The 15,884-nt window shown below is 37.5% G+C and overlaps 1 non-coding gene across 1 annotated transcript; it reads left to right on the top strand.

Annotated features, from left to right (window-relative positions):
- Positions 1-662: 662 nt before the first annotated feature.
- LOC139887055 (small nucleolar RNA R71) lies at positions 663-769 on the top strand. Its single transcript, XR_011772905.1, has one exon. It is a non-coding gene; the product is annotated as a small nucleolar RNA R71 (small nucleolar RNA).
- Positions 770-15,884: the final 15,115 nt, after the last annotated feature.

The raw sequence follows: 15,884 nt of genomic DNA, 5'->3' as shown, positions 1-15,884 counted from the left end.
TGAATAACTTAGTAACATTGCGCTCTAAGTTTTGAATGGACGCTTGATGATTATTTTGCACTTGTGAAAGTTGAACCTTTATGTTATCATTAACTTCATTTTGATTTTTGATGAAAGTGAGGATGCTTTCTTCAAGATTCGACTTCTTATCTGTTTGAGCATTAGAAGAATTTGGAATGAAGGGTGCTCTAACAGGAAAGAAACCAGGTGGGTTTTTATTATTAGCAGGATAAGGTGTATTATAATTATTTCGGTAGTTTGGGTTTCCTTGAAATTGATTCACATACGAAACATTCTCGACTTGCTCCATAGTAGGACTAGCAACGCAATCTTTAGTAGCATGAGGACCTTGGCATTTTTCATAACCTACCTTAATCATATGCATTTCTTTGGTAAGTTTTTCAATTTGCCTTCCTAAATTACCCAACTGCACATTCATAGCCTTAACCATATCTTCATAATCATAACTAACAGATTTTACCGAACGAGAAATATCTAAGTCTTGATGCCATTCATGGGAATGAGCAGCCAACTTATTAATCAATGTTTCAGCTTCCTCGGCAGTTTTACTCATAATGTTTCCTCCAGCAGATGTATCAATCTCTCTTCTTGTAGCAATATCACAACCTTTATAGAAAGTGGTTACCTTTTTAAACTTATCCAAACCATGCTGTGGACAACCTCTAAGCATTTGACCAAATCGAACCCAAGCAGAATAAAGAGACTCATTAGTTTTCTGACAAAAATTAGAAATTTCAGTTTGAAGGTTGACAGTTTTGGATGCAGGAAAGAATTGAGTGAGAAATTTTTCAACCATCGTATCCCAACTAGTAATATCTCCTTCAGGTAACGAGTTTAACCATTCCCTAGCTTCATCCTTTAGTGACCATGGGAAGAGACGAAGATATATGACATTACTTTCCACATTATTAATGTTGAACAAATTACAAATATCTTTAAAATTCCGAATGTGAGCATTAGCATCTTCCTTTTCCGTACCCTAAATTGGTTATTGTTAAGCAAATGAAAAATAGGACCATTAATATTAAAATTTTCTTTTATAACAAGCTGAGTAATAGTATGACCTGATCCTTCCCGACCCGCTTTCATTAATGCTACCATTGAATCGGTCATTTTAATTTCTGAACCAAAAAGAGATCCCAGATTAGAATCAGGACTAGACGGTGGACTAGATAATGAATCATCATTATAAGTAGTTTCTTCATTGAAATTTAATTTCTTAACAATATTCAAATCCTTAGAATGTTTAAATAATATATCGGGATTTGGTAACATATCTTGTAAGACTGGTTTCTTGGATCGAGTATTCATGTGATCTAAAATCATAAAAAGAAATGTTTTAGGCGAAAATCTTTTAGACCTTAAAGGATATATATAAAAATAAGTTTTGAGTTTATTCTAATTCCTCTTGTAATATTTAAGAAGTATATTAGTAGATTAGTAAACTTTAAATTAATAAATATAATAAATATTAATGACATAATTAATAACATAAATATTAAATAACAACTTTTATCGCATAACAACGAATAATCAAACATACATGGCATATTGAATCTTTCAATACTTAAGTGACCCGTCAGTGTCTAGGTTTGAGCAGGAGCCTTTAAATCGGAACCCCAACAACCCTCCCCTAAAGGAAGACAGTCATCACCCGTTTTCAAGAAATATCAATAACCAAAGTATATCCAATTTTCGTATTTACCGCGCTCCCTGGCAGCAGTGCAAAAAAGTTGATGTGTTGAAAGTTGTGGAGTAGTGCTTAATCTTTTATTTCAACTTTTAAATTTATAAAACCTTTATTAATACACTTTAACACCCTAACGAGCAACAAAACCCGATCAGATGTAGTATTTTAGGTTATCGCCCCAGAGAGCGTAGATGCGAATAAGAGTTGTTTAATTTAAATAGTTTAATTCTTTTTAAAAAATTAAAGATAGATTTTTATGTCTTTTATGGAATATATAGATTCTTATCTCTTAGGAAAGAGAAGCTTTACGAGAACAACTCGTAAAGCAATTACATGAACAACTAACTCATACGGGAATCATATTAGGCAAGTTTCATAACTTATATTAACACAAAGCAAAATAACAATCATAGACCAATTATTATCCCTTAATAGGTTAAGCTAAATGTTGCATATCATTCAATAGGTAGGACTTAAAGCATATGCTAGATATGTGATGTGCATAAATAACATCTTAATTCTTCATGTTTAATTCAATTACATGATACACTTTAATCTTGTGATGAGGATCAATATGCAAATAGACTGACAAATTATATAAGCTATTAAACACCAAGTAGATCAATTCAAGTTACTAGCTGAAAGTCATTTACTACTAATTTCTCATGCAATCCTTAATTAAACTGAAGCGACCCGTCCTAATCCATAAGGACGAATACAATAACATATGATACATTGCGAGGTATTTGACCTCTATATGATACATTTCACAAACATTGCATTTGTTTTTAAAAGACAACTTTCATTATAACGATAGTTGACAATATGCATACCATTTCCCAATATATCCAAACTATAAATAACTTAATAATATTCTCGATGACTTCGACAAATTATATAAGCTATTAAACACCAAGTAGATCAACTCAAGTTACTAGCTGAAAGTCAATTACTACTAAGTTCTCATGCAATCGTTAATTAAACAAATCCAAACAAAGGTTCTTCGATTAAGCCTAACAATATCAAATTCTATTATATAAGCGTAATTCAAATCAAATAAGTTTATCAATATTAAGCTTTTTAACTTAGTTGCATGCAATCCAATTTACAATTTTGATGGACTAGATCTAAACAAGTAGCATGAATCGAATAATAGATCATCGGATCAAGTACTAATCAATCCTAAAATCATGTTATTTAATGATTAAGCATGGTAAATAAGTGTATTTAAACAAAACAGATTCGAAACATTTCAAACATCATTACATAAACTCGACCATACAGATCTGGAAAAGAACCAGGAATTGTACGGATAAATCACATGAAGCCGGCAGCTTCCCCTTCCAACCAAGCCGATGGCTTGGAAGGTGATGCCGACGGCTTCATCTGATTCCCGGATGAAGTTCAGTTTTCATCCACGTAACCACTATGAACGTTTAGTTCATAGCAGAAGATGAACAGAAACAACTACAATAAATAAAATAAATAAAACATTAACGTAAGGATAGAATCATACCTTAAAAAGGTAGATGTAAGAAACTTGAATTAAAAACTTGAATGAATCTTGATTACAATGAGTAAATCTAACCTAAGGTTTTAGAGAAAACCCTAAAAAGAAAAACGATCTAACCAGAATTATTGAATTCAGAAAACTACATATGAAAACTGAGACCAGAGGCCTATATTTATAATGTTCGGGGACGGTTACCAATCCGGTGGCTTCGATGGGAAGCCGGTGGCTTGCCTTAGGTCAGTGACTCTTTTTACAAGTTTAAATTAATCCGCAAGCTCAAATCTTTAACCGTCACAATTAAGCCGACGGCTTCAGGGAAGGCCGGCGGCTTCAAAGATCCGCCAAATATTCTTGATTTTGTTTCCATTTTTACTTGAACTTGGTCAACAAGTTGAGAAACCTTGTCCATTAGGCCAGTGGCTTCAGGATGAAGTCGGTGGCTTCCTTTACCTTTTGCTTGATCAATAAGTTCTTTCAATTTTACGGAGATTCTGGAACATTTTGATATATGTAGCTTCAAGCCGGTGGCTTTCTTGAATCCTTTCTGCAATTTTCTCTATTTTTTATCCTGTTTGATACATAACTTTGACAAAATCATTAGAAATATCTTTTTACCCATATTAGTGTGTTTTGGTATTAAAATGACTCTAAAATACTAAGATAACTCCTCAAAATGTTATCAAAAAACTGTATAATTTAGGAGTTATAACCGACCCATCCTTCACCGGTTTCAAATGCTTCAACTCCCCACGCTTGAGGCAACCAACCACCTTGTCAACCAATGCTTTACAACGATTGGTTTCATTTCTGAAGTCATCATGGAAGTAGCAGAACTTGGCTTTATCTCATTGCGCATACTCGGACATATGTGCTGGTCTCACGAATGTTTTGGAGATAGGCTCTGTCACGTATATATCCTTCAAGATTTTGGTAAGGCTCCTGATTAATGCTTGTTTGTTCTCCTGTGTGTCATTGTCCCTATTTCTGTGATGTTGCTGGTTGTTGTTGTTACCTTAGTAACCTCGTTGCTGCTTCTTGTCGCCGCGGTTGTTGTTGTCTTGGTGGCTTTATGGGCTGGAGTCATGTTAGCTTCTGCTGAAGCCGCCTGACTAGCGACCGCCCCTAGGCGAATCGCAATCGTCATGCTGGCCGTTTCCTGAACCACGGTAGCTCAAATACTTGGTGGTGTCTTCCTCGGCGCACATGTGCTCGTGCGCTTCTTTGATTGCCTCTGCAAGTGTTTCGAGAAGGCGCTTCCGAAGCCTTTACCATAGCGTTAAGTGGCAGTCTTGGCAAATTCCGTGTAAGAAACCTGACACCTTTTATGATTCTGCCAAATCAGGGATCTTGGTAACCTCCTGAAAGTACCTATCAATGAACTATCCCAACGACTCTCCGTGCTCGTGCTTGATGTCATGATACTCCACATGTGTCCTTCGAGTTGCGCGCATGTTATCAAAGTTAAGCAGGAAGCACGTTCGAAGATCATCATAGTAGCTGATAGTAGGTGCGTGAAGGTTGTTAAACCATTGACGAGCCACGCCCTCAAACATTGGAGGGAACTCCATAAATTTCGTTTCATCAGCCCAGCGCTAATTTCGCGCTATCCCTTCATATTTTTGCAAGAAGTCATCCGGGTCTGAGAATCCATCGTAGTATCCCAAGGTGTGTGGTATCACAGGCAGTGGTGTTGAGACATGATTTAGTATGTGTGTTGCAAATTTATTCCCAGTGGGAGCAGTTTCAAAGGAGGGTTTGACAGGTACCCCCTTCATCCTCGCGTACAGGCTTTTGATCATGAGTTCAGCCTTTCCAGGCTGCTCAAATTCACGCACCATGTCATCTGGCGCAGCGTTCATCAATGTATAGATCAGATTGGCTTGGTTGAGAGCGCGATGTTCGCGCGTTCGGGCCGGTGATTCGGCGAGAGTGTCTCTTCCTGCAGACGAAGGTCCCTGCGCATAAGTAGTGGCGCTAGATTCTGGGGTTGTCGGAGAGGCGTCCCGCATCGGTGAGGGTGAGGGCCTCGTGCTTGGTGGACTGACAGGGTTTCCTGCATGGTTGGGGCTACTGCGCATGGTTTCGAGTGTTGGGTAGGTGGGGGTGAACCCCACACTTGTGGTGTTTGAAGTCCACGGTATTGGTCTAATTGCTTTCGGGGTCTTGAAAGGAGATGTTAGCACACCAAGGCTAGATACCGGAGCGCCCCTTGGAGGCGCGTTATCAGAGGTTCCCGCAGATCCCTTGGCTGTGGGCTTTGATCCTGTAGGTGAGGTAGCTCGCGCTTGCACAGCCTTGGGTACTTCTGCCTTGCTATTCATTTTGATACCTGTCACTGTATTAAAAAGAAACAAGCGAGCTGCTAGCGGACATATAGAAAAAAGATCAAATCAAAACCTTTTAACTTGTATGTCCCACGGATGGCGCCAAATGATCAAGCATAGAATAAACAAGTCGGGTTCGGTCCATGCTCGACATCAAAGAAGGGGGATTTAAGTGTCAATTGAGTTTAACTCTTCTGTCTGGAGTACCGTGAATAACCCCTTACGAGATGAGGATCTCAGAAGGGGTGGTCAAACGTAGACCCACCATCGACGGGTCACCCGGTTTTATATGGCTTGCGCTGGGTTGTAAGTTTTATGTTCATAGAACCTTACCTGTAAATCAAGGATATGTCTAGTGATATGCTTTAAGTCCGGTAGCGCATGTAGAATGGAGCTAGGTAATAGGTGCTACTGTTAAAAATAGTATATTTGTGAATGTAGGGTGGATCTCCAGCCCCTTCTGCTGTGGATTGAGTCCATTATTTATAGGGTAAGCCTTTTTTGTCTTTTATTGCTACATAATAGAGCTAAAAGGATTACATCCTTGTGTGAGCTGACCTGACAAAAGTAAAAAGTGTTTTATCAGACCTGACTCTTGTCTGCCAGGTGTATCCTGCCAGCTACAGTGTCACCTGACATGCACACATAACCTTGGCGCTATCATAGAACATGCGCTAGGTCCGTGACTAGGCGCTTGTACCGAACTGGCATGGAATATGCATGGCTCATATGGTGATGCTGTTTGATATGCTACACGAGCTAATCGGGTATGCGTATCATTAGTAGGTACTAAAATAAGTTGAAGAGAATGAACGATGTTAAAACTGCTAATATGGTTCAGTTCTGAACTCTGGATAAAATCATCTTTCTCACAAAATATGTGTTTACTGTGTCCTTCGTTATTTTCTTGTATTTACATTTCAATGTTTACTATATTTGTCTTAGTTATGTTTTTTTCTCAGTTAGTTATTTAGTTTAATAACTTTTTCTATGTTATTCATTTTGCATGTTGTATTTTCATTTGCATGTAGTTAAATTGCATCATAATATGAAAAATACAAAAAGATTTTGGTGTGTTTTAGCATAATTTTTATAAAATCCAAAAATATTTCGCTTTAGTGTTTAGTTAAGTTGTTTTGGTTACTAATCATATATCCGAGTTTGCGTAATAGGGGGAGATTGTAAGTTTAAATGACCAACGTTCTAGATGAATTTGGTGATGATCAAGTATTTATTTACTTGATATATTCTTTTAAATGTTGGACCAGATAAGTGATCGGATGAAGGTAAGTGTGAAAAGGTATGTTTTTGATTGTGTGATTAATAGCGTATTGGCGTTTTTCAGAAGTGTGTGATAATATTGGAATTAAAGTTTAAAAAAAGTTACACTTGACTTGTACCAGTACGAATACAACATGTATATACAAAAAATACACACTGTAACCGTACGGTTAAGGATAACATAAGGTGTTTTCTTGAAAAACTGCATCCGCAAGGATACACATTGTATTCGCACGGATGCATGTTTTGTGGTCGGATACACATCTGCAACCGCACGGTTGCAGAATGGGTATAAATACCCAAAATCAGAACGGTATCAGTTTATGCTTTCATAATTTTTCAAGTGTAAAATCATCTAAAATGGAAAAGTTCTAGAAAGAGTTTTTGCTGTTGATTTAATTATTCCACTTGTTCTTGTGATCATATTCCTACAAACGAGGTATGATTTCATCTTCTAACTCTCTAGTTATATTGATTTTTAGGTTTTCTATAACCCTAAGATCGAATAGGGTCAAATGGGTTGGTTTTGTTTGAAATAACCTATTGGAACAGGTTAGTCAGAGGTATTAGGACCTATTCCAACAGGTTTTTCAATCATCGAAGTGTTATGGGTCAAATTTTTAGTTTGAAAAACCCATCAGACTTGACGAACACAACCGTACGGTTGCACAATGCATATGTTCGGTTACATGGTGCATGTGTATGATTATCAGTGCATCCCCACGGTTACAAAAATTCAAACAATTTTTAAATTTTATTTTGTAACCGTGTAAGTTAGTACTACATCCGTCCAGTTATAGGTGCAATCATGTGTTCACAACCTGCGCCCGTACGGTTGCAATAACAGAACCCAAATTTCAAATTTTTGTCTAAGTTTTGGTTTTTGAGATATCTAACGTTTGTTTTCAGATTCATTATGTCAGGAACTCCATCGTGTGCTGCTCCCAACGCTGTTACAACTGGTGCTGCTGGATCTGGTTCCGGTAGTGGTATACAAAAATCTGTTGCTGATAAGCGACCCAGGACCAAGAGGGTCACTAAGTCTCATTTTAAGAAGGTAATCGAGCACAACAATGAGCTTCAATTCGGGAAGAATAACAACATGCTGGCTAATTTGAACAAGACTGAGGTGTTGAGTGATTATCATGGGATGATGGACTATCTAGCTCGTTCTAAAATCTATAAGGCCATTACTTATGATGTGCCTTTGATCAAGCATAGAGTAATCCGGTCAGGTTCGGTCCATGCTTGACATCAAGGAAGGGGGATTTAAGGGTCAATTGGGTTTAATAATGATACACATACCTGATTGGCTCGTGTTGTGCATCACACTTGCACCATGTGCATATCCTCTGCGCTATAGCAATTCAGGCGCAAGTGAGTGTGCGCCAGGGTGCACCAGGTTGGGGATAGCGCGCTACATAAAGATGACGTGTCCTGTACTTACCACGATCTCTGTACAAGGGCACAGCTAGTGAAAAAGGTAATAGTACTGTTCCCTGGTCCCCTCCATTGAACGACCAGGAGGTGCAGACAGAAAGCAACGTGGAACATGTGGCTCCAATAAGCAAACAGCGCTGTAGCTATAAATAACAGACTTGAATCACAAGGCAAGGGATATGTTTTTTAGGAAGTTACACACATATTATTCATAGTATCTACATACGGACCAATTGCGCTATCTACATAGCGCCTTCCTTACCCGCGCTATCAGACTCATAGCATATCACTAGATAAGTGCATTCAATGGCCAACTGCCGACAGCAGCTAGGAACCAAGCGCAAAGCCGGCGCTAGCGGAAGCTCGGGGACGATGGAGATATCGTTTCCCGCCATCCAGACATTCAACACTTCCTGTGCACCCATTGTAGTACAGGGATATCTGCCCGAGTCGAGTCACGGCGTAAAGCGCCTTCATATGGACAATGGCATTAGTGTTGACATCAAGCCTCCGACCATGGCCTTGTCTGGATTTTCAGTAGAATCGGCGTGGCCCATTGGAATTTTAGATTTGAGGCTGGACCTGAGAGACAGCAAGGACGAGTTAAAAAATCGCATTGAGAGCATAGAATTTTGTGTAGTGCGCTCGTATTCTAGATACAATGCTATACTGGGAAGAACCGCCATTCAAAAATTCGGCGCTTTACCATCCACAATCCACGGGATGGTCCGATTCTTGACAGAGCAAGGAGTCGCCACCCTTGAATCAAAGCTGCTGGACGCCTTATGTGCATCTGTTACTGACAAAGGAAGCGCTGCACCCGAAGAAAAAGGCGAATGAGCGGTGGGTTGTAGTTAATCCTGAGTATCCGGAACAGAAGGTAAAGATGGGGGAGCCTCACACACGAAACTAAAGAGAAGCTGAGGAATATCCTCATTTCCAATTCTGATGTATTCTGTTGGCGCGATGCCGATATTACCGAAGTACCGCGAGAAATCGCGCAGCATTATCTCTGCGCTAGCATCAATTTGTCCCCTATCAAACAAAAGAAGCAGCCAATGGCACCCGAAAGAAGTGAATGGTTGTGCAGAGAAGTGGATAAGCTGGTAAAAGCTAACATATTGCATAAAGTGAACTACCAAACATGGGTTGCTAACCTCGTGCTGGTGGCCAAGTCCGATGGAACGTGGCGGCTCTGTATCAATTTTAAAGATATCAACGAAGCTTGCCCCAAGGATAATTATCCACTGCCAGAGATAGACTGGAAAGTTGAGTCGCTCGCTGGTTTTAGGTTTTAGTGCTTCCTAGACGTCTACAAAGGATATCACCAAATACAAATGGCGGAAGAAGATGAAGAGAAGACCGCGTTCCACACATACCAAGGGATATAATGTTACACCAAAATGCCCTTTGGACTGAAAAATGTGGGTGCTACTTATCAGTGCACAATAGATACAGCATTTGCTAAACAAATCGAGCGCAACCTCAAGGTGTATGTCGATGACTGAAATGTCCCGTTCTTATTGATTAAAAACGTTCAATATCAATTGATTTCGTTGCGAGGTTTTGACCTCTATATGAGACATTTTTCAAAGACTGCATTCATTTTTAAAACAAACCATAACCTTAATTTCATAAATAAAGGTTTAAAAAGCTTTACGTAGATTATCAAATAATGATAATCTAAAATATCCTGTTTACACACGACCATTACATAATGGTTTACAATACAAATATGTTACATCGAAATCAGTTTCTTGAATGCAGTTTTTACACAATATCATACAAACATGGACTCCAAATCTTGTCCTTATTTTAGTAGGCAACAGCGGAAGCTCTTAGTATTCACCTGAGAATAAACATGCTTTAAACGTCAACAAAAATGTTGGTGAGTTATAGGTTTAACCTATATATATCAAATCGTAACAATAGACCACAAGATTTCATATTTCAATACACATCCCATACATAGAGATAAAAATCATTCATATGGTGAACACCTGGTAACCGACATTAACAAGATGCATATATAAGAATATCCCCATCATTCCGGGACACCCTTCGGATATGATATAAATTTCGAAGTACTAAAGCATCCGGTACTTTTGGGGTTTGTTAGGCCCAATAGATCTATCTTTAGGATTCGCGTCAATTAGGGTGTCTGTTTCCTAATTCTTAGATTACCAGACTTAATAAAAAGGGGCATATTCAATTTCGATAATTCAACCATAGAATGTAGTTTCACGTACTTGTGTCTATTTTGTAAATCATTTATAAAACCTGCATGTATTCTCATCCCAAAAATATTAGATTTTAAAAGTGGGACTATAACTCACTTTCACCAAATATCACTTCGTCGAGAATTTGACTTGGCCACGGGTTGATTCGCGAACCTATAACAATATATACATATATCAAAATATGATCAAAATATATTCACAATATTTTCTTTATTACGTGTTGATGATTTTTAGTTGTCCAGTTAGCGGTCCGATGTTAGAAGTCCACAATTGATCGTACATGAATAATTTAATATATATATCTTGAATCAATCCACGACCCAGTGTATACATATCTCAGTATTGATCACAACTCAAACTATATATATTTTGGAATCAACCTCAACCCTGTATAGCTAACTCCAACATTCACATATAGAGTGTCTATGGTTGTTCCGAAATATATATAGATGTGTCGACATGATAGGTCGAAACATTGTATACGTGTCTATGGTATCTCAAGATTACATAATATACAATACAAGTTGATTAAGTTATGGTTGGAATAGATTTCATACCAATTTTCACGTAGCTAAAATAAGTAGTTTTTACCAATATTGTTTTGATCGCCATTTCTTCGTTTCTAATCCGTTTTGAGTGATTTAAGCGGCCACGGTTTCGTATTGAACTTGACTTTATGAAACTAACAGAAAAGGTATAGGTTTATAGTTGGAAATACAAGTTACAAGTCGTTTTTGAAAGAGGTAGTCATTTCCGTCGAAAGAACGACATCTTGATGACTGTTTTGAAAAACATACTTTAACTTTGAGTTTACCCATGATTTTTGGATATGGTTTCATGTTCATAATAAAAATAATTTTCCCAGAAGTATAGCTTCTAAATCAAAGTTTTTCATAGTTTTTAATTATCCAAACCAAAACAGCCTCCGATTGTAACTACGACGGCGTAAATCCGGTTTTATGGTGTTTATCGTGTTTACAGGTTTTAAATCATTAAGTTAGCATATCATATAGATATAGAACATGTGTTTAGTTGATTTTAAAAGTCAAGTTAGAAGGATTAACTTTTGTTTGCGAACAAGTTTAGAATTAACTAAACTATGTTCTAGTGATTACAAGTTTAAACCTTCGAATAAGATAGCTTTATATGTATGAATCGAATGATGTTATGAACATCATTACTACCTTAAGTTCCTTGAATAAACCTACTAGAAAAGAGAAAAATGGATCTAGCTTCAACGGATCCTTGGATGGCTCGAAGCTCTTGAAGCAGAATCATGACACGAAAACAAGTTCAAGTAAGATCACCACTCGAAATAAGATTGTTATAGTTATAGAAATTGAACCAAAGTTGGAATATAAGTATTACCTTATATTAGAAAGATATCTTACTGTAAATAAGAAAGATTTCTTGAGGTTGTATGATCACTCTACAAGATTGGAAGTAAGCTAGCAAACTTGGAAGTATTCTTGATTTTATGAAACTAGAACTTGTAGAATTTATGAAGAACACTTAGAACTTGAAGATAGAACTTGAGAGAGATCAATTAGATGAAGAAAATTGAAGAATGAAAGTGTTTGTAGGTGTTTTTGGTCGTTGGTGTATGGATTAGATATAAAGGATGTGTAATTTTGTTTTAATGTAAATAAGTCATGAATGATTACTCATATTTTTGTAATTTTATGAGATATTTCATGCTAGTTGCCAAATGATGGTTCCCACATATATTAGGTGACTCACATGGGCTACTAAGAGTTGATCATTGGAGTGTATATACTAATAGTACATACATCTAAAAGCTGTGTATTGTACGAGTACGAATACGGGTGCATACGAGTAGAATTGTTGATGAAACTGAACGAGGATGTAATTGTAATCATTTTTGTAAAGTAGAAGTATTTTGATAAGTGTCTTGAAGTCTTTCAAAAGTGTATGAATACATATTAAAACACTACATGTATATACATTTTAACTGAGTCGTTAAGTCATCGTTAGTCGTTACATGTAAGTGTTGTTTTGAAACCTTTAGGTTAACGATCTTGTTAAATGTTGTTAACCCAATGTTTATTAAATCAAATGAGATGTTAAATTATTACATTATCATGATATCATGATGTATTAATATATCTTAATATGATATATATACATTAAATGTCGTTACAACGATAATCGTTACATATATGTCTCGTTTCAAAATCATTAAGTTAGTAGTCTTGTTTTTACATATGTAGTTCATTGTTAATATACTTAATGATATGTTTACTTATCATAATATCATGTTAACTATATATATATATATATATATCCATATATATGTCATCATATAGTTTTTACAATTTTTAACGTTCGTGAATCGCCGGTCAACTTGCGTGGTCAATTGTCTATATGAAACCTATTTCAATTAATCAAGTCTTAACAAGTTTGATTGCTTAACATGTTGGAAACATTTAATCATGTAAATATCAATTTTATTTAATATATAAAAATATGGAAAAGTTCGGGTCACTACAATGACCTCATCATCAAAAGCAACACCGAGGAGCAAATGTTAGCAGATATCCTTGAAATATTTAACACGCTCAGGAGCATCAATATGAAGCTCAAACCTGCCAAGTGTAGCTTTGGGGAAGAAGGGAACTTCCTAGGGCACATCGTGACTCCTCGCGGAATCAAAGCAAACCCCAAGAAAATAGAAGCAATTGAGAAAATGCCCTCTCCTAAAACAAAAAGTAAGTTAAGAGCCTCAATGGGAAATTGGCCGCATTAACGCGATTCCTGTCTAAGGCCGCTGAAAGGTCGCTCCCATTCTTCCATACCCTGAAAGACTGCACTAAAAAGTCAGATTTCAAATGGACCGACGAGGCAGAAAAGGCATTCCAAGAGATGAAGGCGCTCCTCAAAGATCTCCCCACATTAACAGTGCCTATCGTAGGTGAAACCCTGATACTTTACCTTGCGGTATCTAAGGAAGTTGTTAGTTCCGTCTTAGTTGCCAAATGGGGAGACGCCTAAATACCAATATACTTCGTCAGCAAAGCGTTATCAGGAAGCGAGTTGAACTATCTCCCCATAGAAAAACTCGTATACGCGCTTGTCGTTACTTCCCGTCGTTTATGCAGGTACTTCCAAGTGCATCCGATTACGGTACTCACAGACCAACCTATTCGACAACTGCTCTACAAGCCGAAAATATCCGGGAGGCTAACCAAGGGACAAGTGATGGCTGATTATCTGGCCGAAACAGCCGCTGACATGCCAGTAATCTGCGACCCTTATTGTTAAACCCAGTTGACCCTTAAATCCCCCTTAATTGATGTCAGGCATGGACCGAACCTGACCTGATTACTCTATGCTTGATCATTTAACTCTCCTATCTGGAGTACAGTGAATAACCCCATGCGAGATGAGGATCTCAGCAGGGGTGGTTAAACATAGACCACTGATATCGGCCAAAAAGTCACGCTTTTACCCCCAATATTAAGCCCTGGAACAATAAAGATTCAAACTTTGTCAGCAAAATTATTGCTTTTTTGGTTGATTTTGTGGATTAAGTAATTACAACGGCGATGCAAAAAGAATCAAGTAAAACGGAGCTAAAACGAATATTCTAGAGCGAAAACGGTGAAAGACAAGAAATCAAGTTACGATCCAGTGAATATCAGCTGACTAGGAAGACCAAACGGCTTGCCAAATGGCCTGCCTGGCTCACGAACTGCCTGCCATATGCCCTGACCAAACAGCCCCTGTAAACGGCTTGACCTTCTAAATGTCCTGCCAAACGGCTTGTCAAACGGCCTGCCAGCCGTTTGTAGGCAAAATCCAAGTCTATTTAAAGGGATTTCTCCATCCATTTCAACACACACTCAATTTGTAATTCACTTTATATTTTTAAGCTTTTAGTTAGTTTTTAGTAGTAGTTAGCTTAGCTTTTATTTTCCTGAGGATATCCCGGCGAGTCCTTGCGATCTCGGGCAGATTTCTTCGGCCTTTTCAGGTTTTTATCCGAAACAATTGTCTTTTGTATTAAACATGTGTTCTTACTTTTTATGTTTAATAATGCGTTCCGATATTACCATAATAGCTTAATTAATCTGTATGTTTCCATGATAGAAGTTTGGTTTAGCGTAATTATGTTAATTTAGTACGATTACTGTCGTAATACTGAACTAGGAAGTCTGATAGATTTGTATGCTAGCATCTTAAGGATTGACCAATCTAGGTTGTGATCAGGACTTGTCCACCTATATGAAATTAGCTACTTCATAGGATTAAGACCCCTGGTTATACTGTATCTAAAGATTCTATGAACTCGGTATGGCCGGAGTTCCCGAGAGACATCTAATGCGCTTTTAGGACAAGGAACTTAGGAATTGAGACATGAATGACCTAGTATGCGTATTGAATGTTCTGAAGAGACTTCTTAGGAGCTGTTAAGATCTAGTTAGTGCCTTCACTGTGTGACCCAAGCCTATTGCATGTTCTTGTTTGATTGTTGCCTTAGGAATAAGTCATTTCAACTGTTTAGGTATTTATTAGGTTTCTATCTGCTTTACTTTCAGTATATCAACTGTAATGCTGTATAATGCTTGAAATGATATGATCTCATTAGTATGATGGAATGGTTGTTAGTTTTCATTTAAGGTTTTGCCAACTTAAACCGACAGACTCCTTCCATTTGTGATCAGTGTTCAATCAACATGGCATGTTGTTATTCAGTTGACCAAACTGATACCGAGGGTTAGGATTAGAGCTCAACTCACCATTAAACCTAGTACTTTTCTGAGGATAACCTCCGAGGTATGGATACCTTTCAATTATACAACCAAGTGACATACTTCTCACTGCTCAAAGAGAACTCTGAGAGTTCATAGGCAAGTAGGTCTGTGCAATTGGCTCATCCAACCAGATCTACATCATTCCAAGCATAGTCTTAACATAAGCATAATTACCTTTCCCTAACCCAACACTAATATCTTGGTCAACATTTCCTTGATCTGCATACTCCGGATGTCCTTCCACTTATTTACTTTTCCGCACTTAGGACTTTTAGCTTAAACTAACTACTATCCTTATCTAGGTAATTTAAATAAAAGACAATTATTCACTTGATTTTCAATTCATTAATCTATTCAAAAATACGACACTAGGTTAACTTACACCTTCTACACCTTAGAAAGTAAAAGTAAATTTAGGCCCCGCATAATATAAATAAACAAAACCACTGTGTGCTACCCTGATCAACTGAATCTGACGTCCTGCGACCTAACAACACTGCACGAATAAAACCGTTCATTTCAACTGTACCTTTGTAGTCACATCACAATTTTCTGGTGCTGCTACCGGGGATCGAATATTTTGATTGAGAAAGGTTTTTA

The sequence above is a fragment of the Rutidosis leptorrhynchoides genome, chromosome 1, assembly GCF_046630445.1.
Source record: "Rutidosis leptorrhynchoides isolate AG116_Rl617_1_P2 chromosome 1, CSIRO_AGI_Rlap_v1, whole genome shotgun sequence".
Taxonomy (NCBI): Eukaryota; Viridiplantae; Streptophyta; class Magnoliopsida; order Asterales; family Asteraceae; genus Rutidosis; species Rutidosis leptorrhynchoides.
This window is presented reverse-complemented; position numbering and strand designations above follow the sequence as displayed.